This window comes from Bubalus kerabau, chromosome 17 (assembly GCF_029407905.1).
Source record: "Bubalus kerabau isolate K-KA32 ecotype Philippines breed swamp buffalo chromosome 17, PCC_UOA_SB_1v2, whole genome shotgun sequence".
Classification (NCBI taxonomy): domain Eukaryota; kingdom Metazoa; phylum Chordata; class Mammalia; order Artiodactyla; family Bovidae; genus Bubalus; species Bubalus kerabau.
Window position 1 is genome coordinate 10,304,372 of NC_073640.1, and position 26,343 is coordinate 10,330,714.

Below are 26,343 nucleotides of genomic sequence, written 5' to 3' on the forward strand. Positions count from 1 at the left end.
CTGTGTTCAGCATATAGTAGGTCCTCAACAATTATTTTTTAAATGAGTTAAGAGGTCCTGTCGATTGAAATAATAAAATCAACTTGATTGAGTTGACTTAGCTACTGAAGTCAATATTGTTAAGATAAAATTCAAAGCGTATCCAAACAGAATTGCTAATATTAATCCAGCAAGTATTCCAGACTTTAATAGACTCCCTGACATCCCCAGGATTCCACACTACATCCCATCGTCCCAGTCGAAGGCTTTCCCTGGGAGCCAGTGACCATTTCTCTAGCTAAACAAGCTAAGAAGGAACTAAATTGCTTATCAATTGTAGGTGGAGGAGTTTAGAGAGTAATAAACATATTCCTCTGTTTATATTCACACCTCTTCCTTCTCTTTCTATTGGCAAATGATAAGGGTTGTTAGGAAATTATTGAACCACTTTAACCACCTACAGTTGATGGGCAAAGCTTTTCTCTAATTAAGCAAATCCTACAGATACAAGCCAGAGGAGGGGAGAGGTTCATTTCTAATGATAGGCACCCAGAACAGAGATAAGCATTTTCCTCCTTTTTTTTTTTCTTTTTTTTTTTTTTAATTTCTGTGTATGAACGTGCCAATGGCAGTCAGCCACTGTATCTGCAGGGTACTCTACCCACACCGCCCCCCCTTCCCCCCAGGGATCGAGGCTTTTAAGCACAACAAATAGAACAAGAGCAGAGAAGAAGCTTGACACAAAGCTTGATGTAGAATGATCAAAATATGTTAATACTTTCATTGAACAGGAAACATGTAAATTATAGAGCAGTTAAGTTCATAACCTGATTCTCTTCACTGAATCAAAAGATCTCAGGCTAATTTTTTTATTGGTGTGCGCATGTGTGCAAAGTCCCTTCAGTTATATCCAACTCTTTAAGATCTCCTGAAGAAGGAAATGGCAATGCACTCCAGTATTCTTGCCTAGAGACTCCCATGGACAGAAGAGCCTGATGGGCTACAGTCCAAGGGGTCACAAAGAGTCTTATTGGTAACTTACTGCTTATTAATGATTTTTAAGCAGTGTTTTTAATAAAGCAAAGATGTCAGTGTGGTTTAACAATGGGAACAGCATTAGTTCAGGAGCCAGAGAGATCTAGGTTCAAATCTCAAGCCCACGTAACCTACTCAGCTGTAGGTAAGCTAGCCAAACTCCCTTGTCTGACATTTTCTCATCAAGTAAACAGGGATGACAAACACCCCCAACTTAATGCTTTGCTCGAAGTATTAAAGTGAGGTCTTACAAGGTATGGAGCTCTGTGTCCAATGGGTGGCCTTAAGTTCACAGCAAGTATTACAGGCTTGCCGCTCACCCTCATCATTACTGTTAAGCCCTGTTACCCTTTATCAGCAACAGTGATCATCTGGCCTAACGATTTTTTCAGCAACTTGAGTCGTTGTTTTCCTTGAAGTGTAAGATCTTAACACAGCCCACAGGGGCCTAGAGAGCCTATCAGGGTCATCCCTCTGGTCAGACCCCATCTCTCCCTGTCCTCAGCACTCCAGGCCCACCCTCCTCCTTTGCGCTCCTTGATCTCCAACACAGCCCTCATTGAGGCACGTCTGGCTCCCTCCCGTCCTCCAGGCCTTAGTCACTGTCCTGACCACTCTATGAAAATCTTCTCCCATCAATCACTCTCCCTCAGCCCTGTTTATTTCCAGCAGGACACGGAGGTACAACCTGAAAAAACTAGCCTTTCTGTGTCTGTTTGCTTGTTTAACATCTGTCTGCTCGATAGGGTTTGTGTTCCTCCAGGCAGGGGTCTTACGTGGTTCTCAGCTGCCTGCTCTGAACAGGCTCCCAACCAGGGTTTAATAAATAAGCGAATGAACTCATTGGAATAATGATTGTTTTGAACTGGTTTCCCCACCAAAGGACAACAAGACAAGGATTTGGGTGCAAGTGGTTTGTTTTGGAGGCAATTACAGGAAAAAACCAGCCAAGAAGTAAGAGACAGGGATGAGAAAGGGACAGAAGCTGCAAAGCATGGAAGCTCACACACATTACCACTGAGGGCAACCGGGCTCTCTCTGGGTAACACTGGGAGGGCAGCAGAAGAGCCATGAGATGTCCAAGCTTCCCACCCTCGTCCCAGGAGAGGCATTCTCTCTCTCTCCCCACCAGTTCAGGTGAGCTGTTGACTGAGGACTCGTGCTCCTAAACATTTCCAGCTTGCTTCAAAATTGACAGAGGGGGCTCCTGGGGCCAGACAGAGCACTCAACTGGAGGCTGGAAATCAGGCAGGGTATGCCTCCAAGTGCTAAGTTCCACAGACATGTGTGACAGGGACCGTAACAAAACTCAGGGCACATGGGCCAGCATGGAAAGCCAAGACCACTCTCTCAAATCTATCCGTGCCCCATACATACACACCCTTCATATAATACAGACTGGCATATACTCAATATGTCTACAGAAGCTAATTTTTCTGCTCTCTTCCCAAATGCCATTTTGAACAAAGCATGACTACAGAAAATAAAGTCAACTGAGAGGCAAGGCAATGTGTCATTAAGTACCACTTCTTAAATACCTAGGCCCACATACCGGGACACCCCAACAGTGGTCTGGGGAATGGCTCCGACTCCCTGACATGATTCTGAAATAACCAATATCACATTAACAAGCTTTATGCTGGAAATTACTCTGTACAAAGTGCTATTAAAAGTCAGTGATGAGTGAAAATAGCCTTCACAATTTCATGTCAACATTCAAACCCTAGATTGAGTCTCTCCTCTCCAGTTTCTTTCAAATAATTATCTTCCCTGGATTAAATGATATTTTTTAATTCAACAGCATCCCACAGCCATATGTTTATTTTATTTGGATGAAGGAGGAAGGTATCTTAATTTCTCATAATAAGAGCTTTCATGAAAGCAGGAAATTCAGTGACATGGTGGTAATCAAAACTGAATTCTATGCAAGAGGTAAATTATATTGCCTTCCAAATTAATTTGCAAATGGTCACAATACTAATAAAATGCAGGCGAGATTCTGGTTTCCCTTCTGCAGAAGCTCAGCTCCTCCGTAAACAGGAGGAGAAAACTCACCAAGGAGCATGGTATCAGGTTAGGTCACGTGCCAGAAAGCCCGAGTTTAGCCTCAGAAGTGCTGTGTGAGTTGCTGAGACGAACGCACGACAGACATCTGTCCTTCTGCCTCTGATTCTTCTCTTCTGTTTCTTTACATCATGCAGCTGATCCTGGGAGACGCCAGCATCCAGCCGCAGAAACTGGAATGAAGAAAGGACCTCCTTGAAGACACAGCTCTGCAGCACTGCAAGCCCTCTAACCCCCTTCTTAGGAAGGCCTCTAGACTGATCCCACCCCCAAGAAGTTATTTATTTTTAACACTTGCAGTACAGATTTTTCTTTGAAATCTGCTTCTGTTGATGGGTGGGGTCCTTTACCACATTGAGCAGCTTGAAGCCAAGGATGCTGGAAGCGTATATTAGCTTCCTGTGGCTGCTGTAACAAATGACCACAGCCTTAGCATCTTAGAGCAACACAAACATATCCTCGTGCCGTTCAGGTCAGAGGGGAATACACCTCCTCTGTTCTTCGGCTTCTAGGATCACCTGTATCCCTTGGCTCGTGGCCCCACAGTACTCCAGCCTCTGCTTCCATCACCCTGTCTCCTTCCTTTTCTTCGACCTCCTTGCCTCCTTCTTGTCCTTAAACCCATCTGGATAATCCAGAACCACCTTCTCATTTCAAGATCCCTAATAATACCTGCAAGGTCGCTTGTGCCATGGAGGGTATTCACAGTATTGGGAATTAGGATGAGGACATCTTTGGGGGCCATTACTCTGCCCACCTCAGTGGTAATCACCATTGTGTCTCAAGCTACATCCAGGTAATGTGAATTACAGCGAAATGGCAATAAAATAAGGGAACTGAGTGCATTGCTTTGAGTGTGAACTCAGGCCATGAATCCTGGCTCTACTGAGTTAGCCTGACCAGCTTTTGAACCTCTCTGAACCTATCATCTCTTCACCTATGAGCACCCCCCTTGAGTAGTTAAGATAGATAATACCTGCTGAGAATTTTGCCAGTGCAAATAATTTTGCCAGCTCAATAAGCTCTCACTGAGACACCAGTGAACCAGGGGTCAGCAAATGTATTCTGTCAAGGGTCAAGCAGTAAATATTCTCAGCTTTGAAGGCTATATGGTCTCTGTTACAACTATGGAGTTCTGCAAATATAGCACAAAAGCCGTCATAGACATACATAAATGAATGAGTGAGGCTATGTTCAAAAAAATTTATTTATGGACATTCAAATTTTAACTTCATGTAGTTTTCCTGTCATGAAACATTATTTTTCTTTCTTCCCCAACCATTTAAAAATGCAAAAAAAAAAAAAACAAAAACAAAAAACAACAACATTCTTAGCTTGTAGGCCTTTCAAAAACAAGTGCTGGATTTGGCCCATGGATTCTGGGTTGCTGAACCCTGATCTCTATGACCTTCAGAATCCTTTCTATTTGAGAGTCTGCATGTGTGCGTTCTCAGTTGCTCAGTCATGTCCTACTCTTTGCGACCCCACAGACTATAGCCTGCCAGACTCCTCTGTCCAGGCAATTTTCCAGACAAGAATGCTGGAGTGGGTTGCCATTTCCTACTCTAGGGGATCCTCCCAACCCAGGGATAGAGCACACATTTCCTGCATCTCCTGCACTGGCAGGCATCCATCTGAGAGCCTACAATTCTACTAACCAGAAAAGCATGGTGGGGGAAGAGCAGAAGTAGCCAAACCATGCTCAAGTCCAAATTTCACTTCTTAGATAGCTGGCCTACCTCAGTAGCTGAGCTAACCTCTCTGAGTATCTATTTTCTCACCAGGCAAACGATAAAGACTTATCTACTATGGAAATTAAAAATGTTACAATAAGCAAATGACACAATACAGTGTCCACCTTGACCTCTGTCACAGAGTAGGTGCTCAGTCAATGTTAGTTCTCATTCATCTTCACTCACTTGGAGGAAGGAATTTCTTCATTGAAAGAATTTGGCTCCGAACTGGTCTTTTAAAGAAGCAATTTGCAGTAACAAGATGGAAATGCTGAAAAGGTGTTCTCTGCTCTTAATAGCCTGTGACCCAGTGATCTGGGCTTCCCTGGTGACTCAGCGCTAAAGAATCTGCCTGCAATGCAGCAGGTGTGAGTTCAATCCTGGGGTTGGGAAGATCTCCTGGAGAAGGAAATGGCAACCCGCTCCAGTATTCTTGTCTGGAGAATCTCATGGACAGAGGAGCCTGGCGGGCTGCAGTGCACGGGGTCACAAAGAGCTGGACACAACCGAGCAACTAACAGCAACAATGACAAGCCAGTCATCTACCCAGACTCGGGATGAATAAGAAACAGCAGCGATTCTAGGTGATTTTGCACCCTGTACTTGTGGGGCCAAGACTGGGTTTGACAGAGGAACCACGTGCCTGCTGCCAAATCCTTTGGAAAACTCTCCTTCGTACTGGGGGTTGAGGGCTGGAGAGGAGTCCTTGGGTTGAGTCCAAGGTTAACTGTGTTTGAATTGAAGGTTAGGAGTTTCTCGACTCATCGAGAGTAAACTGAGAAGGCAAGTCTGTTGTACTTGGTGCGTCCTGTTCAATCTCTCCACCCCTACACCCCTGGCCCCCACCCACCCCTAGCCACCAAACCCTCTCCCTGAACATCAGCCACAGCGGCAATCGGAAACTCGCAGTGATAAAACACCGGCTAAGCGCTTACATCATTTTACAATCAAACATCTCCAAATCTGTTTATCTGATCAGCCGCAGATTCTGTCAGAGCGTTGACATGTGCATTTCTAAATAATTTCAGGATGTCAACCTGAATAGACCCGCAGAATCGGAAAGTTAATTATCTTTGACAACTTTGCCAGCTAATTTCCTATTTGTATGTACCAAACTGGGGGCCTGTTTCATCCCCTCCCGTCACAAAGGATTTATCAATCAAATCAAGGCCTGAAATTGTCTGCCAAGGCATTCGGGCTTCCCAAAGGGGCGGTGATCTGTCTGAAATCTCGCCAACTGTCCAGCGACAGCAAAGTTGACACGACACAGAAGCAAAGCCGCTTCCTTCCTGGGGGAGGCCCCGCTGCCCGGAGCCCCCCAGCTCAGCACCCCCACCCTTTCTCCGTCTCATCTTGATCTGGCGGCACTTGTCAGGCCCCCGTTTCCAAAGCAGCACCCGCTTCACCTCTGGATCTCAGCTGACAGGCCCCGCCAAACACCAGGGCCCTGCTTGTCAGAGCCAATTGGCTGACCCTTGCTCAGGAAGGTGGGCCCCAGAAACTTAACAAGCGGGCTGGCGCTGACAGGCGCTTTGACGGTGGCAATCGGGCTTCTGTGGTCACTGCTTCTCTCTGACAGGCAGGCGTGTTTCACTTTAATGGCCATTTCCGCTGCCGAGTTCCCTGGACTGGACTGCTGCTCTGCAAGATTGCAGCAGGCTGTCACCGAGCTGGCCGTGGGGCCTGCCTGTAATTCTCTTATTGGTTCCTCATGCTCGACTCAGCCTGCCGAGGAGGCAGCTGCAATAGGACAGGATAACAAGGCTGGCCTGGACCTGCCTGGTTCCTGCCCACCCACCAGAGGCACCAACCAGGAGGAAGTCTCAGGAGGAAGGTGTTCCTGTAGCTCACTCATCTATTCAACACCTATTCATGTTGATCACTGTGTAGATGGACCCCGTCTTTCAAAAACTTCCCAATTTAATGGATGACATTCCTTTACTTCTCTTGCTTAATTTATGTCAAATACCTTGTGTGTGCAAAGTGCTCAGCACCAAGTTCTCAGCACTAAGATAACAGTAAAAAACAATAAAATAGAAAGAGTAAAGAAAACAGGATCTATTCTAATGGAGCTTATCTTCTATTGCAGCAAACTATGCATGGTAGGCAGAACAAGGCCCGTGACCTGTTTTGTAAATCAAGTTTAACTGGCACTCAGCCACACCCACTTATTTGCCTCCTATCTCTGGCTGCTTCTGTGCCACAACAGTGGTGGGACTGAGCAATTTTACCAGAGCCCATACATCCCACAAGGCCCACTTACTATCTGACCCTTTACAGAAAACATTTGCTGACAAATACAGATAATTTCCCTGGAGAAGGGAATGGCAACCCACCCCAGCATTCTTGCCTGGGAACTTCCATGGACAGAGGAGCCTGGTGGGCTACAGTCCATGAGGTCAAGAGAGTTGCTCTAGACTTAGTGACTAAACCACCACCAGAGACAATTTCAACACAAGTTAAGTGGAAACAGATACAGAGTCCAGAGGGAGCCTGTATGATGCTTGGCCTATTTAGTCACGGTTGTTGCTACGGCGCCTGAAACAGGGCTTGGCAGAGAGTAGTAGCTGCTCACCAAAAAGTTCTCATTGGCTGGATGAAGGAAAGAATGGATGTTCTGATGAGGCAGTTGGGAAGCTTCTGGAAGGTTTGATGAAAGAGGGAATAAGTAAGCTGGATCTGAAGAATAAAAAGTACTCAGAAGAAGAAGAAGAAGGAAAAAGATGTTCTTGGAGACAGAAATTCACTTGTAATACCTGCTTATCAGAGGCCTGGCACAGGAAACTGCATTGAAGGAACAAAGAGCTGGTGGAACACAGGACCTGAATGGGGGTCAAAGGGAAGTGCATCAGGAAATCAGGGAGCAGTGATACCATGTGAAGACATGCAATTTGTAATCTCACTGTACACAGGCAGTGTGCCCTCCAGGCCCAAACTTCACTGACCCCATACTTGAGAGTCCCTCCCTTGAAACAGACCACAGTCTTCATCCTCCCTTTTGGAGCACTCGTGGGTCCTTTAGCCCGGACGTGGAGTCAATGCCCCCAAAGCTCCAGGATTCATACTGTGAGGTCATCCTGAGGCCCCATGGCCAGACCCTGGCTCCAGGAACATGGCCTGGCAGGTCAGGCTGGGTGAGAAAGAGACGCTTCCTGCCAAGTGGACTGTTCTCCCTTCTCCGCCCACAGGCCTCTTGCCTGGCCTCTCCTGCGCGTCCCGCTCTGTGGGTGGCAGGGTGTCAACAGCAGTGAAAGAGACCACATGCGAGGCACCCAGTGATGAGGCCCTCGACAGCTCCAAAGGAGACACCACCGGAGGACGGGGTGTTCTGCATTTCGTGTCAATACAGAGAAAATTCCAAATGGTAGGTTTAACATGCCCGGAAAGTGAATCATCACGCCTGTTTTCCTGCACGCGCTTGGTAAGGTTGTATTCTGGTCAACATCAACAAAGCACAGCCTCTGAATCAGTGGGAGCTGGCATTCACAGGTAGAGTGAAGGATGACGCTGCGTCATGAGTAATATTGGAACCAGAGCTTAATCAATGGTATTGGGAGCTGTGAGGCAAGAATATCTGTGTTGTTTTCAGTATAAACTGGTTATGAAAAGCCATGGCATTATGAATAATAATGGGGTTGCTACTTTTTGCTTATGATGGAAGATGTTAAATCAGCCAGGAATGACTTACTGACCATAAAAAGCACAAAGAAGTGGTCTCTGGACCTGAAGTAATGGTGCCCTTGTATGTGGAGACTGGACAATAAAAAACTCATGTTCTCTGCCCTCTGTCCGACAGTTTCATCAGTAAATCACCATAGCTCATAATAAATTTTATAATGAAATTACTTATAGACAAGGGCCCCACAAAGAATTGTTCACAAGGGGTCCTGAAGACACGATATGCATTTCCATAACACAGAGAGAAGTATCATGTTAAAAAACAAACAATGCCGACAATTAAAGAGCCAATAAGTGACTTGGATGAATCCTCCCCTTTACTGGTTACCCCCAGAGAACTTCTTGGTCAGACCAGAAACTTGTCCTGAGTCCCTTCTCTCTCCTCCTAGAGCTCACTTCCCATGTTCTTTAGCACTTTTCACGTAATAAACTTGCCCTCAACCCGCCTTCACCTCCCTACCCTGCTCAGTCCTTACTTTCTTTCCTCCAACCCATTCATTATGCTTTTGAGTAGCTGTTTGATTTTCTCACTAGGTTCATCACAACTAGACTCTCTGGCCTTCTGCGTTCTGTCAGTAATGCCTAACGCGGCGGTTCTGCTTCTTGAAATTCTAGAAACGGCCCTGGCAGAGGCTCTAGCTGAGACCAACTTACTGACCACTTCTGACCAATTCCTGTTTGATGGACTTTGGAGGAGGAGGGGGCCTCTGAACACTCTCACGTCACTAATATCATACCTGTCACATTGTGCTTGTCAGATGAAGTTTCTGGATTTTCTCCAAAAGTCAGAAGGAAATAAAGATCAAAATACAGATCACGGTGCTGGCCAGAACACTGCCTTCCAGCTGAAATAAAGTTTAGAGTAGCTGGATAAAAATTGCATGAGAGGCTGCGTCAAGGAGATCTTGGAATCATATAAGAGGTGGAGTTCCCAGCATCAGAGAGTATATGTGGCAGAAATGATGATACAAGATTCGGAGCATTAACTCCGTAATTTGTTATCAATTTCATTTGATCCTTTCCTGAGCTTCTGCACATAAAAATTAATCTATGGAGTTAATCTGTATACAAACTCTTGCCACAGGGGCTCCCAATAATAGTGTATGGAGTGAAGAGAGCAAAGCCGTTCCTCATGTCTCCTCTCGACAGCCAACTTCATATCAACTATTTAACTCGTGTGTGTGTGTGTGTGTGTGCAGTCTTGATAGTAATCCTGCAAAGTACGTGCAAGTCTTCAAAATCTAAGGAGGTTAGATTTTTTGTGTGTGTTTAGAGGTTTTAATTAATAGACTTTGTTTTTTAGGCACTTTCAGGTCTGTAGAAAGACTGAGCAGAACATGCGAGTCCCCGTCTACCTTCTGTTCTCTCTCCTCCACCCAGTTTGCCCGATAACTAGTGTCATCATTAGTGTGGTTATTTGTCGCAACTGATAAGCGAATACGACACACATCAGTAACTCAAGTCCACAGTCTATATTAGGGTTCACGTTTTGTGTTGTGCAGGTCTGTGGGTTGTGAGATGCTTCGATTTAGATTGTTTTTTTCCTACACCTTTTAGCACCTAAGGATTCCTTAAAAGTTTCTTTAAAGTACTAAAGCAACCACGTTTACAAACAATAACTGAACTCATTTTTTAATTACCTAAGGATGTACGATCAATTCAATCCCATCACATATACACTGTGAGGCTTACAGTGTATCAGGTACCGGGCGGTGTGCTGGGGAAAGAGAAGTAGACAGAAATGGTCCTTTCCCTCGTAAAGCTTGAGGGCTTCCCATTCGAGATGAGTATCTGGTAAGTAAACACGAGTAAGTGCCCCTTCCAAAGGGCACACACAGAAGCTGCAAGAATCTACCCAAGGGGTCAGAATGACGGCTCTGACGTTACACATGTCCCCGAAGCAAAGAGCCTCCATGTTCTGGTTCCCTCGAGTCATGTCCCGAGTTGGTCCATGATCTCAGATGACTTCCTCTAAACTGGAGCCTCGCTCGGGTCCCCATTTTACTTTTCTGGGACCCAGGGATCCCCAGCAGCCCCAGATCATGAGACCCTGTGCAAGACCCACAGGGCTCAGGCCCAGGGCTCCCAGAGCCACCTCCTGTCGCCTCCCTCATCTGTAGAGAGAGGAATTCGCTGCCTCACCACACGGACGCCCTTTGTCTGACAGTGCTGAGCCGGCCAGTTAGAGCCCGGGGCTTATTTCCAACACAACTTTTCTCAGCTGCAAGGGCTGGCTGAAGGGACCTGCACATTTGGCGACTGTTAGCCTTGCATGTCTCTTGCCTGGAAAATCCCATGGACAGAGGAGCCTGGTGGGCTGCAGTCCATGGGGTCTCAAAGAGTCAGACACGACTGAGCGACTTCACTTTCACTTTTCACTCTCATGCATTGGAGAAGGAAATGGCAACCCACTCCAGTGTTCTTGCCTGGAGAATCCCACGGACAGGGGAGCCTGGTGGGCTGCCGTCTATGGGGTCGCACAGAGTCAGACACGAATGAAGCGACTTAGCAGCAGCAGCAGCCTTGCATGTGGGTTTCCGGGGGCTGCTACAACAAATTCCCACAAACTGAGGGCTTAAAACTATAAAAGTGTGTTTCCTGAGCCCAGGTGCTGGAAGTCTGAGATCAAGCTGTCAGCAGGGCCGTGTTCCCGGCAAAGCCTCTTGGGGAGAATCTGCCCCAGGCCATTCTCCCAGCTTCTGGGGGCTGCCAGCCATCCCTGACACCCCTTGGCCTGCAGACACATCACTCCACTCTTCACCTCTGTTATCACATGGTCTTCCCCTGGATGTCTTCATGTTTGTATGTCCCAAAGGCCTCTTCTCATAAGGATACCAATCACTGGACTTAGGGCCTCAACCTGATTACATCTACAAAGACCCTATTTCCAAATAAAATATGGCCGCATCCACAGGAGCTGCGGCTTAGGACTTGCACGTATCTTTGGGAGGGACAGGATCCAACCCTCAGCACTGTGAGTTCATCATTCACAACTGACCTCCACCAGAGTGAGACTAAGTGGAAGCAAAGCTGAGGCCAGAAGAAGAAAAGGATACTGTTTCCTGACAGTTTTCGAGTAGCACTGATTGGCCTAAGAGCGTGGACAACACCAAGCATGACATACGTGTGCAGGTATCCCATGCCATCAGTGTATGTCACCAATTACGTGTAGGTGGTTTTTAAAAAAGGAAAGACAGAACGTGGGGCTGTTCTGGGAGCTGAAAAACACAACTTCCCATGGTTCTAGAAATACCACTTTCCTCATCCCAGGGAAGACCATGATGTCAGAGATTTAACTGAACATCACTCATCATGTGTTCGTTCCAAACACAGTTGGTAAGAATCTACGCTGCCTGCCCTGTTCTATGCTGGGCAGACAGGGCAGCAGGGGAAAAGCACCCTAACACAGGAGCTCATGTTCTAGTATAAGGAGACCAGCGCTAAGTAAGGAAATAAGGGGAAAGTACAGAAGAACATCCCTGAAGTGGCTGCGGAGTGAAGGGGGGAAGTCAGTGGGGACAGAGGAAGTCGTACTTAGACGGGGACGTGGGAGACAGTGAGGCAGAGCAAGAGAAGCTCTCCTGATGGCTTGTTTCTCATTTCTTTCTTTGGGGGATGGAACTGATTCACACACGGCTGAGTACGGAGGTGCAGATTTGGTGAGAGAGGTTTAAAATGCTGGAACAAGAGGGCATTTACTGATGGCTGAAGGCCTGGGGGCTGGGGATGGCTGGTGATGAGAAAAGTCAGAAGTGGAAGCAAAGACCTTGCTGTTGCCAGGTGTGCAGCAGGGTCCGTTACGGTGGGAGCCACATGCAGGAAATGAAAATTTAGACCTGCTCATACTTGAGGACCTGAGTTCTTGCTTGGGTTCTGCTAACTATCTCTGTGACTCTGCTTTCTCATTGACAACACACCCTGGGAGGGTACCAGTCACCCACACTCCTCTTCACAAAAAAGTGAGAGCCTCTGAAGCAATTCCAAATAGTCCCACTGCACTAGGGTTTCCCATCTGGGCACAATAACATCTGGGCCCCAATTCTCTGTGGCGGAAGCTGTCCTGTGCATCACAGGGTGGTCAACAGCACCCTGGCCTCCACGCACTAGATGCCAGGAGCAACCTTCTCTCTAAATGTGACGACCAACAACATCTCCAGACTTTGTCATTGTTACCTGGGGGACGGAGTCGCCCCTGGTTAAGAGTTGCCGCTAGATCATGGGTCAGAGCAGAGGATCAACAGGTTTTTCAAGGAAGTTCAAGGTCAGCTTCTCCTGAACCCACTCTGCCCAGCCATTCCTCCGCAGGACAGGAGCCCAGACATAAGGTCTGACCATGACTCCATCTCAGTCCTGCCCAGGTCACGTCCTTTAAACCCCACCCCACCCCCTTTGCCTTCAGAAGTTGACCTAACTGGCTTAAAAAAAAAAAAAAAGATAAATAAACAAGCCCGAATTGTGCACCAAAAGATAAAGGATTATTTGCTTTTCTTTACAAAAGCATCATTCCTATCTGCAGTATATACAGTGAATGTCTTTTTTCTTCCAAGTCACCAAAAACAAGCTAATTGAGTACACAACATTTTGGGGGTTCTTTCTCTGAATGATTTTCATGTTATTATTCTATTTTAAACATTCTTTATTTTTAAAACAGGGGAGTGGAGGATGGGGAAAGCAGACCAAGTAATATTAAACAATTAGAAACTTCAGACATTTTACAAATTATTACAGTCATCAGCATCATCACTATTTTTATTTTCTGTTCTAACCCAGAAAGTTACAGTTCTCAAAAGCACAAGTGGATCTAATGAGATATAACCAGGATACAAATGTCTTTCTAGTATTTCATTCTTTGCTGTCAATCCAGTTCAAACTCCAAGATACCACTGAATGAAGGATTCTCAACTCAACACTAAAGAGCAAATCAAGATTTCCATTAAAAAAAGAAAAACTGCATGTTCCCAGGCTTTTATCCATTTGTATACCTATAAGAAGCAGCTGCAACTTTGCATACAAGTGATTTCTTTTTACATAAATAAAATGTTTTTGCCATTTTTAGTCACTGAAGCATTAAAAAAAAAAATAAAGTGGAAGCCGTTGAAAGGATAAGCTTTAAAAAATAACTTTGTTGGCTTACTGAATGATTAGTTCTTGGTGTGTTTTTTTTTTGAAAAGTTTGTTGTACATCCTATTGCCAATTCAATTTACACTCACCTGCAGAGACCTCTATGCCTTTTAATTGCTACTCTGGTTTTTTCCCCCAGTTTTATTGCGAAATACTGGTATTCTGGTTTTTGATGCAAATATTTCTTTTTCCTGAAGATGTACCGCTGTCTGAGATAAGTGATTTGGGGGGATTTTGAAAGTATGTTGAAACACTGTATTAGGGAATCTAAACATGAAGGCTGTACACATTAAAGGTGAACGTGTCTGCAGGAGCCTGCCTTGGGAAGACACCTGTCCGTCTACAGATGAGCTAAATGATGTGAAACACGGAAGAAGCGTCATTCTATGGCTCACTGCCAAGCTGGGCTCAGTACTCCACAGAGACTGTTGAGTTGGTTTAAGACCTTTCAGCAAAAAAAAAAAAAAAAAAAAAATAACAACAACTCTGTAGCTGGGTACCTTTATGCTCCCCCAGGATAGCACATCCCCTCCCTCCACATCCACCTGGTTTTACTCTCTTATCTTTAGTCAGAAGTAGAGTTGGTCAGGACAGCAATTTCCAAGTTAAAAATCCTTGGTTGGATATGAATGAATGAAAGTAGCTCAGTCGTGTCCAACTCTTTGCGACCCCATGGACTCTACAGTCCATGGAACTCTCCAGGCCAGAATACTGGAGTGGGTAGCCTTTCCTTTCTCCAGGGGATCTTCCCAACCCAGGGATCGAATCCGGGTCTCCCGCACAGCAGGCAGATTCCTTACCAGCTGAGCCGTAAAGTTGGATGAGCTTAGAACATTCAACTATTGACAAAACCCAATCTACTCACTCAAGACACTTTAACTCTTATAGTTGTCTCAGGTGTTCACATTTTTAATTGGCAAGAAGACACAAAGAACAAGCATCCCAAACTCAATAGGTTACAGCAATTTGTTCCCACACGTTTTCTTTTTTTAATTTCTCATGGTTCTGTGGGTTGACCAGCAGGTCTTCTGATCTGAGCCAACTCATCTGGGCTGGATACGGTGGTCTCATTTCCATGTCTGACAGCTAACTCAACGTCACCTGGGGAGATAGTGCGGGGATAGCCTGGAGTGGGGGATTTGGTGAACTCCCTGCTTTCTGGAAGCTTAAAATCTAGTCATGCATTAATGAATAACACTAATGAATACAGAGACCGAGGTGAGTTGGGGAAGATGTCCTGAGGATGTGATGTGTGAACCAGGATCTAAAGGATGAAGAGAAGGGCCATAGTTCAACTCCCCAGAAAAAGAGACTCTGACATGCAGATCTGAGTACAAAGGGTCTATGGTGGGGTGCTCTCAGAAACATCGCCTGCAAGGGAGTTGGGGAGGCTGCCTGGGGCAGAGGGAAAAGCAGCAACAGAGGATCTGGCCAAGAGCCTGAAGTCTTATCAGAGTCTTAGACTTTGTACCCCCGTCAACCAGTCATAACTCTCTGGGCAAGGCAGCTCCTTTCAGTTGAGGACAAACCCTGGGGAAAGACTTGAGTATCAGCTGACAATAGTCCTGTGAGCTGAGTGGGAATAGTGAGCAGTGCCCCCCACACTCACCCCAGCGTCCCTAAAAGGAACCAGAGACAAAGGAGGAAGGAGATACACCCAACAGTGGGGACAGTATGTGCAAAGGCCCTGTGGCAGCAGAGAGCCTGGAGCATGTGGGCAATGGAGAGAAGGCCCACGGAGGGCTGGGGTGTGGAGAGCAGGCATGAGTGTGCAATGAGACAAAGCTGGAGAGCAGGCAGGATGAGGTCACATGGGGCCAGGTGGACCATGGTAAGGTTTTGGTCCTCATTCTAAGACTAATGTGAAGCCACAGAGATTTTTCAAGCAAAAGAAGCAATTTGCTTCAGCGAAAAGAAGAGAATTGAGTAAAGTGCAGAGAGGCAAGGTTGAGCCGAGGTGGGAAGACCAGTCCACGTGTATGCAGGTGGCAGGCGGCCCGGGAGACAGTGAGAATTGAATGGAGTCAAGAGAGGTTTTAGAGGTGAAGTTAATGAGGTCTGACGCAGGCAGAGATGAGGGGTGCGAGGGGTAAAAGGCATCAGGGACGCTGCTCTGTTTTCTGGTCTGCCAATGAGTAGACGTGCCTAGACCAGGGTGGAGGACTCCAAAGGAGCTAGAGCAGGCCACACTGTACTCCAAGCAGCCACTGGGGTACTAAGGTGATGCTCACATCTCCAAATCTGGAACTCCAGTGGGAGGTAAAGATGGCAGAGAAGTGGTAATGGAAGACTCTGTGGGGATGAGATTGTCCAGGGAGCACAGAAGAGGAGAAGTCTAAGACTAAGTCCCAGAACATCCCACACTCAAAGGCCAGGTGGGAGGAGACAGGCCAAACAGGATCCCAAAGAGCAGATGAAGTGAAAGGAAATGGGAAACAAGGTCAAACGAGGAAATCATTTCAGGGAGAGAATGGCCCAGGACAAGCACCATGGAGGTTCAAGCAGGATGAAGGCTGAAAATTTTCCGCTGGATTAATGACAAATAACAGAACTGAGGTCTTCAATGTAAGAAACAAATAATTAAGCAGAATTTTTTTTTTTTTTTCTGTTTGGGGAAAGGTAACTCCAGGTTATCATGTTGCTAAATAACTCATTCCCCTCTCTTTTGTGTTTGGCTCTTAGAAGAAGCTAGAGGAGTTCTCAGCACTTAGAAAAATGACTGAGTATGCTTTAAAGCCAAGTAAACACTGCCTTTGATTAGTTTGGGAACAGCCAGGTCTCTCTTGCTAGAAAGAAGATCAAAAGCTTGGAGAGAAATCAAATACATGAAAATTAAGCAAAAGTGACATAATCTCTCAAACCTAAATTTTACAAATCATAACATCCAATCCTGGTGAGTTTTCAGCGAGCCCTACATTCATTCACTCATTCCATGTAAACTGGCACAGCCATGTTGGAAACTGTTATAAGAAGGAACGAGATTCATGAAAACAGTCCTGAACGTAACTGTCCTGCTTCTGTGAATTTTACCCAATGATACGATTCAAGAGAAACATAAGAAAATAAAATAATATGCACACAGATATCTAATGCAGATTTTCTCTAAAAGCTAGTCCTTAAAACAACATATATGCTCAATACTTGGGGACAATTTTAGTATTTGTTAAACAATAGGATGGAATACTAAGGAATCATTAAATTGACTTTGCAGCACCACAGAGGAAAGTGATGAGGTACAAATAAAACACAAAAGAGTAGGCTAAGTATTACCTTATTTGTGTAAATTATATAGGAATATGGAGATAAAAATGAAGTCATGAGGAGTTAGGGTGGGGTCACAGATTTCCCATCTTTAAAGTCACTAATATTTTTGTGTTGCTCATTAGTGTAAAATATTCAGGAGTAGTATTTGGGAGAAGCATCCAAAGAAGAAAAACACCTGCTGAAAGGGGCTTCAAAGAAAAACTAAACAGAAGCAGACAGACAACTCTGCTCAGAATAAGACTGTCTTCACTACACGCTGAACCAGTCAAGATAAACTAAACGGAAGCATCTAACTTCATGGATAACTTCAGCACTCACTAATAGAAGGTAAAACCAACTCTCCCTTTTGCCTAAGCGTTTGGTGTCTGTGAAATACTGTTCCATCTTTAATGTCACCTCTGCAAAAGGAACTGTTTAGGCTTAGTAGAGAATCCTACATAATTAAGCAGACAGAGTCTACTTCTCAGATAATTATACCTGGAAGGATCTGAAGGTCCAGCTCAAGAGACCAATAAAGAAGGTTACAACTTGTGTGTTGAGCCCAAGTACTAGATCTGGAAGAATTTAATGGCATCCTGAGCATTCTGCCCAGAGATACATGGGCCCAGACCAGTACCTAAGGGGTTTCTCTGTTCCTCTGCCTCCCTGGTGCTTGCTGAAGAAGCAAGAGCTGGTTTGCCCATGCCTCCCTGGCAAGGAGGGTCTGGCTCTCATATCCCTTGGAAGTGGGGACAAGAGCTGGCATTTGCAGGAGTGGAGATTGAGTGCTTGGATTCCCAGAAGCCACACGGCACTCGTCCACTAAAATTAAAACGTCTCCTTTCCTTCTTAACTCACTGAATCACGAGGCTCATCCGAGCTGCTGGAGCTGTCTTCTTGAGAAACAGGTGATCATTAAGTCCTGGCACGGACACTCCATCTTAGCTCTGGGTGTCTCGAAAAGGATATAGCCTTTTCAAGCTCAGGGAAGTTCAGGGGAGGAAAGATTTTGCTGCTGGTCATGAAATAAGAGGAAAGACACACCATGGAGTTATAACCAGGGGCCATGTCTTCTAAGTGCTGATCACTGCTCCCAGGTACTGCAGATACTCATCGTATTTACGATGATGCTCGCAATGGACAACATCCATGGCAGGAGGAGGGGGTCGGGGAAAACTTACACCAGACCATATTCCCTGCATCTTGCAGACAGATGACCTGGAGTTGTTCATGCTGATGCAAAACCCAACTGCCCTCAGAGAATTATGACTTCTGAAGACCAAGTATACAGTTCAAGGATCCAGAGACCTCTAGGGGGACCAGCGTATAAACTAACAGTCTTTTTCAAAACTCCTTTAAATTATCTTCTTCCCAAACCTTTAAGCCACACCCCTTCCCCAACCAAGAATCTATTTCCCAACAATGGGCAGCAACCTCAGCATCTTAAATCATGGCCACAGACCAGCCAAGAGAAGTAGAATCCGTGTGCCAAAGTGTAGGACTTGTTAAATAAATTCTTCCTTGACAGCAGAGAAAGGCCTGGCTCAGAAAATGGCTCCTTAAACATTTTAATTTAATTCAGCAAGGATTTATTATGCACCTGATATTAGGAGCCAGACTCCAGGAGCTGAAACTAGAAAGAAAGACAGAGAGGTATATTCTCTTACATTCGGCTGGGGAAGGGCTGGCAGATTCTGAACCCTCCAAAAGCAAGTGAACATCATCCAGGGATTTCTCTAGGTAGCCTGATTCTCCACCTGGTCCTGAAATGTATCCCTTCCCTCTTTGGGGCATGGATGTGTGTCTTCCATCAGTTGTGCCTCTTTCAGATGAATTTGTTTTTCCTTATTAAGTCTCTGGTATTGCCCTGCCGGGAACCCTGCCCACACCTCCTCCCCAGTTCCTGCTTTAAGGTTTGGCATTAGCCCCACCCACCCCCACCCCCTCAAAGTCTGCTGATTCTCTAACACTCCACTGATTTTCCATTTCTGGTATCTGCCCTACACCAGACAGTTCACATTAGCCCTGCCTTTCAACACCCATGAGCACACACCAGGGGCTGGGCAATGCTGTGGGCCTGTGGATATTGCTCCAGGCAAGAAAGCCCTAGCTTATGCACGCTGGGAGCTGACAGTCTGCCCAGACAGAGACACACCACAAAGGGCAACAAGGCCGAGCAGAGCGCTGGGCAAGGGCATAAGGCCATCACACGCCGTGGATTTGATTGTTGGCTCCACGAGGGTGCCTGACCTTGACTGTAATGCTCATCCCTTGGACCTTCAGGTGAATTAACCACAACCATGTCAGAGGGTTTCGTAAAGATGCAATGAGACAGTCCACTGCAAGCATCTACCCCAGTGACTGGCACCCAGTCATCCCATAAAAACAACGCTAGCTACATTTATGAAATTCCTTGCCTAAGCCACATTCAAATATTCATACAATATCAGAAAACCCATAGTACTGAGTGCAGCTCTCCCCTTCTACAGTCAGCTCTGCAATCTGATATTCAAAATTCCCTGGTATCACTCCTTGTTACAGCTGGAGATTGTTGTTGTTGTTTAGTTGCTAAGTTGTGTCTGACTCTTAACAACTCCATGGACTGTATCCTGCCAGGCCTCTCTGTCCATGGGATTCTCCAGACAAGAATACTGGAGTGGATTGCCACTTCCTTCTCCAAGGGAGCTTCCCAGCTCAGGGATCAAACCCACGTCTTCTGTATTGGCACATAGATTCTTGACCACTGAGCTCCCAGGGAAGCACAGGGGGGCTATATTTCAACTAAGATAAAGAAGGGCTTCCTATGTGGTAAATACCTGGGAAACTGTAAAAGGCATTAAACCACCCCCCCCCCCTTTAGTTTCTTTATAATACACATGAATGGTTAAAGCAGGGGTCCGCAGATATTTTCTGAAAAAAGCCAGAAGATAGTAAATATTTTAGGTTTTGCAGGTATACGGTCTCTGTCACAACTACTCATAACCACAAACACAATATAAACCTGTAAGCACAGCTGTGTTCTAATAAAACTTTAGTTGCAAAAGCAGGTGATGGGTCAATTTTTGACCTGCAAGTCAGAGTTTGCCAATCTCTATAATTTTTCGTTTAAGACAAATATTATAAAGTTGTATTGTGAGGTGAGGCTTATAACCTACAGATATAATACTTCCATATAACTGTAACACAGAGGGTCAGGGGGAGTGAATGGACCCATATGGCTGGAGGTTTTCCGCACGCTACTAGAAGTGAGGCAACACTAGCCGGCAGGAAACTGCGCCTGGCTCAGGATAATATTCAAGTATAAAAAGCCAATAGATAGATTAATATGGAACTCTAATATGTTTTATAATTATATATATATATATATATATATTTTCAAACACCAAAAAGAAAGTAGGAAAAACAGGAACAGAACAAAAATAAAATAGAAGGAGGGACAAATAGAAAGCAAATAGTAAACCAGGCCTAAATCCAGTCACATCAATAATGACATTCAATACTAATAGAATAAACACTCAATTTAAAAGAGAGAAATTGTCAGAATGGGTAAAAAAAAAAAATCAAAACCCAACTCTTACTGCCTACCAGAGATGTGTCTCAAACATGAAGACAGACAAAGGCTGAAAGTAAACAGATGCAAAAAGCATGACAGAGAGGTCTCGCGGATACAGTGTGCAAAGTCAACCTGGAAACAAAGAATCTTTCCAGAGACAGTGAGAAGAGCACATCTGGGTGGGAGAAGAGCTGCTGCTGTGATTGAAACTCTTGGATGGTGCCCACCACAGAAAGAAGCTCTTTGCTTCCTGGTTTCAACCTCAGGTGGGAAAAGAGTTAAATAAACAGGGATGACTTGAGCCATAGACTAAAAAGGCTCCTAAATTCCCAGAGATGAGGAAGACCAGGGGACAGCCTTTCTGGGTGCCTCTATGGGGGCTGCAGTTGATGGGGTGATGTGGGCGAGTGTGACCCCCTTCAGGTGGCACCTGAAGTGCTGCCTGAGCTCCCCAGGATCTTGATCTCCATCCTCATCACCACACAGCTGTCAGACGCTTACAGTGGCCAGGCTCTGTGCTAAATAAATACCCTACATGTACCATCCCATTTATGCCTCCCTTCAGTCCGATGAGGTCCAAACTGTGGATGGGAAAATGAGCCAGAGAGAGCTTCCAAAGCCTGTCGCAGCCTTGAAGTGCAAGGCCTGGGCTGGCACAGACACTGGTTGAGCTCTAGAGCCCGTGCTCCGAACACCACTGCATACTCCCTCCATTCCAGCTGGCTCATCCTGCAGCCTCTGGTCCTGCATGGCTGGGAGTGGCCACTTTCAAGAGGAGGGAGAGAGAAACACAAGGGCTGTGGGAAGGCCTGCCCCTTTTCAAGCAGCATCAAGTTCTTTCTCCCCACCACAAGATTTGTAGTGTGTGTGTGTGTGTGTGTGTGTGTGTGTGAGAGAGAGAGAGAGAGAGAGAGACAGAGAGAGAGAGAGAGAGACTTTGAACAGAGGTAACTGCGAGAAAAGTTGGAATATGCCAACAGCAGTGTTCAGGAGGTGGGCAGCCAAGCCAGCTCCTTGGCAAAGCACAGTCATCATTTTCACAGACCAGTCCGGAGTGGACACATGTTCCTCCCATCTGTTCCCACCTCTGTGCTTTTAAAAATGATCCAAGTCAGGCCTTTGGTGCCCCTCCTGCCCCTGGCGCTTGAATGCCTTCGTGGGCTCACAGGTGTTGGGCAGCCTGTACTCACTGCCGTTCTCTCGCCTCTGCCGGCAGCTCTGCCGGTAAATACGGCTGCGCTGGTTCCCATCGGGGCTGCTTACCGGGGACGAGGCACCAAGGAGCAGAGGGTTTCACACGGACCGCCTCATGTATTTTTCCCACCATTGCGTAAGAGAAGGGTTATCCCTCTCACTTCACAGATTTGGCAACTGTAGCTCAGAGCAACTAAATAACTTGCCGAAAGCCACAGAGCTACTGAACAGGTGGAGTTGGAACTCTGAACCTTTATCTGACCAAATTCAAAGCCCACATCCCCAACCATCTGCAGACACAGGAAGACCTACGAATATGTGGCTATCCCTTCTCCTCTGCCGATACCAGGACCTCAAAGACTCACCTAAGCTCCTCGGCACAGGAATCCAACTAGTTAAAGAACTCTGATTTTTCTCTGGAAAGAAATAATTCTGATACCAAGGCTCTTCAATTACTCTGTGCAATTAAGTCCTGAGTGCTTGTTTGAACAATTAACCAAAATAATTATAAATGTATCTCTGTTACTACAATTGCATATTAACAAAGGCTCAGAGCCAATTAATCATTACTCCATCAATATCTAATTTGCATAAACCTATTCTCTTTAAAGACTCCATGTTTGGGGTGACAGGGCTCCCTCATCGATTATGGAAATATCCCCATCAAACTTCCCTGGGGCCGTCAAAAGGAATAAAAGGGGTTGTCTGGTGTTGGCTGCTCAGCGCCCCTGCCCAGCCTTCCCAGGGACAGACAAGGGTGGAGAACAAAGGGGAAGAGACACAATGACCGCACGGTTCTCCACCGGGAGACGGGCCTGTCGGGTTCGGCTTCCAGCATGATGGGCAGAGAGGGGCATCTGGCGGAGTCAGGGGAAACTAGGGTCTGAGCCTCCTTTGGAGTCATCCAAATTCACTCACTCATTCATTCACCTGTCCATCCAATAAATACACCAACACATATTTGCTCACTGCTATGTAATATCAGTAGGAGTCAACAGTGACTGAGAATCTCCTTGGCAATCACTGAGGTAGACAATTAGCCAGCTGTCACAGGGTGCAGCTTTGGGGTGTTTATGTCTAATTGTAAACAAGTAACACGTGAAAAATCCCATTAAAAACATAACACATGCCTATATAGTTACATACTTGACTGTTTACATAAGAGTAGGAAAAGCTATATAGAATGCCACACATCAAAACATTCACATCAGCACCCTAACCTGTAGAGACTGGAGAAAGGTGGGGAGAAATTAATTATGTTTTCTTTCTTACTTATTAAAACATTTTCGTAAATGCTTTCATAAACTAAACTTACATTTTGCACATTTTCAAAACTAAACCATTAGAATTTCATTTATGATCATTTTAATTTGCTGTGCATCAATGGCTGTGTCTTCAGAAATCTGGGCCCTAACATTTCACTCAACAAGCCATCTTTTAGTTCTCCTGGCCCCCCTGGGTGTTACAGGGAGAGCGGTGAGATGAACTCCCAATCTCAAAGAGTTTAAGAGTCTTACTGCAGGGGCAGGATATTACAGGAGAAAAAGCAAGTCACCGACACTAGTCAGAAGCAGAGGAGTTATGGATAAGAGAAGTGACCGGTGCAGGAAAAGCAGGTGACTTCAGAAATTTGCAAACCAACATTTTCCCCTCTTATCGGCTTAACAAATAAACGGCAGTGTGTGCCTGCGTTCCAGCTGTGTGGAGTGAAGGGGAGGAGGAACGAGGATGGGAGTCACCCAGGGTGTCCAGGTAAATGCTGCAAGCTGGCCGAGTGGGACAGCAGCCCCCAGCCTGCGGAAGAGAGCTGTGCCCACGGCACAGGCCTCATCTTAAACAGTCTCGACACCTCAAACATAAGGATAAAAATAGCAGCCCCAGAAGGAGTTAGTGGAAATAAAATGAAAGGTGAGAACCCCAGAGGCAACCCTGAATCTGCTGGAGAGGCAAAGCGAAGGGCAAGCTGATGGACCCCACGGTCAAGGGCAGGAAGTTTGGTTGGAGGTGAGTGCTAGGAAGGGGGGCAGTTTGACCTGGCCCCAGGGTAGACAGAAGGATACGAGAACCAGATGACATCAGGCTTCACTCCATGCTCACAGATGCTTCAGGAAAGTCTGACTTTTGCAGAACAACAAAACCTGCTTGAGTCTGTAGGGGAGGGGGAGGGAATGTTTTGCACAAAATATTCTCCCAGATCTATCACAACAAAGACTCTCAGATGATTGCTTACACGCGTGGTCCTACAGCAGCAGCGAAGGACAGTCTTCAAAACGCCTGCCTGGCTGCACACAAGCGCGTCTAGGAAAGCAGTGAGGCAGGCCCGCGGCGCAGCGTCAGCGCTTATTCAGTTATTACACCACCCCACTCCAGGCACCCAGGCAGAAGACACACAGCAGTACCTGCCGTCGAAAGACTCATGATCTAGTTGACAAAGACTGAAACGGAAACCAGCAATCCTTAAACCTGCTCATTTCAGTTATTTCAGGACCGGATCCCTAGATCCCATCTCTGGGGGAGGAGCCTGTGAATCATCTGAAGAAGAAAGTTCTCCAGGTGGTGCTATTGATTGGCTGGGATTAGTGGAAAACGCATTTTTCCTGCACCGCCCCACCAAAGATAACATCTCCTCTGTTAACATTTTTCTAGCAGCAGAATGTCTGTGTTTTTAATATTTGAACTTCATAGAAAGCAACTATTTCTCAACATCACACTCTTCTGCAAATATCCAGGGAGACATATTTAGATCCCCTATAGACCGTGCAACACATATTTTAAAACAATGTAAAAACAAAGAATTGAGTGACCTTGCAAATAAAATCAGAAGAATGTCAGAATGCTATGTAGATATTTTCAAGAGCTATCTTTTTTTAAATATATTTTCCTGAAGGGCAGTAAAAGGGACACATGTGTCAGAAGAAGCTGGTGATGAGAAGTACCACAGCCTCTGTGCAGACAGGCAGCTGAGTGATAACAATCCAGGTCATTTGGTGGTTGGGGTTCAGAACCGAAGGTTGAAACATTTTACCCTCTGACTGATAGCTTGTTACATATACAGGTGAGCTTTACGATGCAAGAAACTGGAAACTTTAGGGTTGATGTGTAATGCCATAAATTTTTTCTCTTTTAAAATAACAGGATACAGGCCCCAGGTTAGCATTATTTGAGCAGACTGTCTGAGGTTCGAGTGTGGATGACTGATGTAATGTGGGATATGATGATAATTCAATTCCACTGTGAGGCCTGCAGCCATCAGGAGCCACCCTTGGTACAGGAAGAGGGTACCACAGAGCGTGTGACATTGGCCCTAGGACCTCTGCTAACAGGGAGGTGTTTTTGAGGCTGAAAGGAAGATGAAATTTCAGTAGCTGTTTTGGTAAAGAGACAAATTCCCGAACACCCCTGAGCTGATTGAGGATTTTGAAGAAGGGCAGAGACACTTGAAACCTAGTCTTCAGTTATCAGCATCAAACCACACCTGGCTGCTTTAGAAATGCAAATTCCCGGGCCCACCTACACCTGGTGACTCAAAATTGTTGAAGTGGGACTCCAGAAATCACCAGGTGGTTCTTATTTGCTCTCAAGTTGAGTACCCAGGGTGCTCATGACAGAAGAGAGAGGAAGGTACGTGAATTTATATTCTGGAAAAGTGAATGAAAGGATCAGTAAGGGCTGGTGAATAAATTTTGATAAATTCATTTTATAGTAGTCAGGAGAATTAGATGATATATGAGGAAAGATACTTCTGATGTGTTGTTTTTTTAATTGTCATCTTTCTTTTGATACTTTATAAGTAAAAAAGCAAAATGCTGAATATAATATCCTATTAAAAACATGCAGACATATATGCCTATAGTTTATATATTTGTACGTTTATCTAAGAATATAAAAAACTATCAAAGACCTATCAAAAACTATCAACTATCAAAGACTGAATGTTACCATCAGTTTCCTAGTGAGGAGAGACTGGAGGAGAATTGGAAGTCATTATTTACTTTTTCTATTTTAAAAAGTGTCCAAACAAGCATTTTTATAAATGCTCTTATAACTTAGAAAATAAAGTTTTAGAATTACACAAGTATATAAAAGCACTCCCCCAGAATTCTCATGCACTTTGTACAACATCGGAGTGCGCCGTGGGCTGAGGAACCCCAGACGGAGCACGCTGGCTTCCGAACAGAGATGTCTGAGTTCGAAACGCTGGTTCTGCCCCAACCTCCTAGACGCTCCCTCTCCTGGGAAATGAGGCTGCTGCGCTGAAACTGCACCTCAAACTCTCGCCCAATCGCCAACCAGGACTTCATTTTTCAGTGGTTTGTCGTCTTTATTACTCCTGGGTTTGAAGTGATGGTCACCAAACTAAGCTCATGTATTCACTTAGGGCTTTTGTTCTCACTAAAAGGAGAATTTCTATTAACTCTTTTAGGATATCAGATCAGATCAGTCTCTCAGTCGTGTCCGACTCTTTGCGACCCCATGAATCGCAGCACGCCAGAATCGACCCCAAGTCCCCCTTCGTAGGGTCCACGGAACAGGAGGATATCCAGGGTTCTTTTACACTCGCTTTTGATGCTGCGATTTTTCGCAAGCGAAAGTTTTCGCTGCGAAGTTTCCACGAGGGGTGTGACCACTGGCGACAGGACAGACAGACCACCGCCCTGCTCTGTGCACCGTGCTCGCTGGGGCCTGACCACCATGACAAACGCCCGCGGAGGCGCTCAGCTACCCCGAAGCATCGTGTCAGG

General features: G+C 45.6%; 1 long non-coding RNA gene across 3 annotated transcripts in view; it reads right to left on the minus strand.

Annotated features, from left to right (window-relative positions):
- The window catches only part of LOC129630845 (uncharacterized), a 36,963-nt gene extending 12,609 nt beyond the window's left edge, over nucleotides 1-24,354 (minus strand). The window contains exons 1-3 of one of the 3 annotated variants that reach the window (XR_008703780.1): nucleotides 23,832-24,354; nucleotides 7,568-7,633; nucleotides 3,070-3,251 (exon numbers count right to left, since the gene is read on the minus strand). This is a non-coding gene — a long non-coding RNA (uncharacterized LOC129630845). The remainder of the gene's footprint in view (nucleotides 1-3,069; nucleotides 3,252-7,567; nucleotides 7,634-23,831) is intronic. The other 2 variants (XR_008703779.1, XR_008703778.1) reach the window with 2 other exon arrangements.
- Between the last annotated feature and the right edge of the window lie 1,989 nt (nucleotides 24,355-26,343).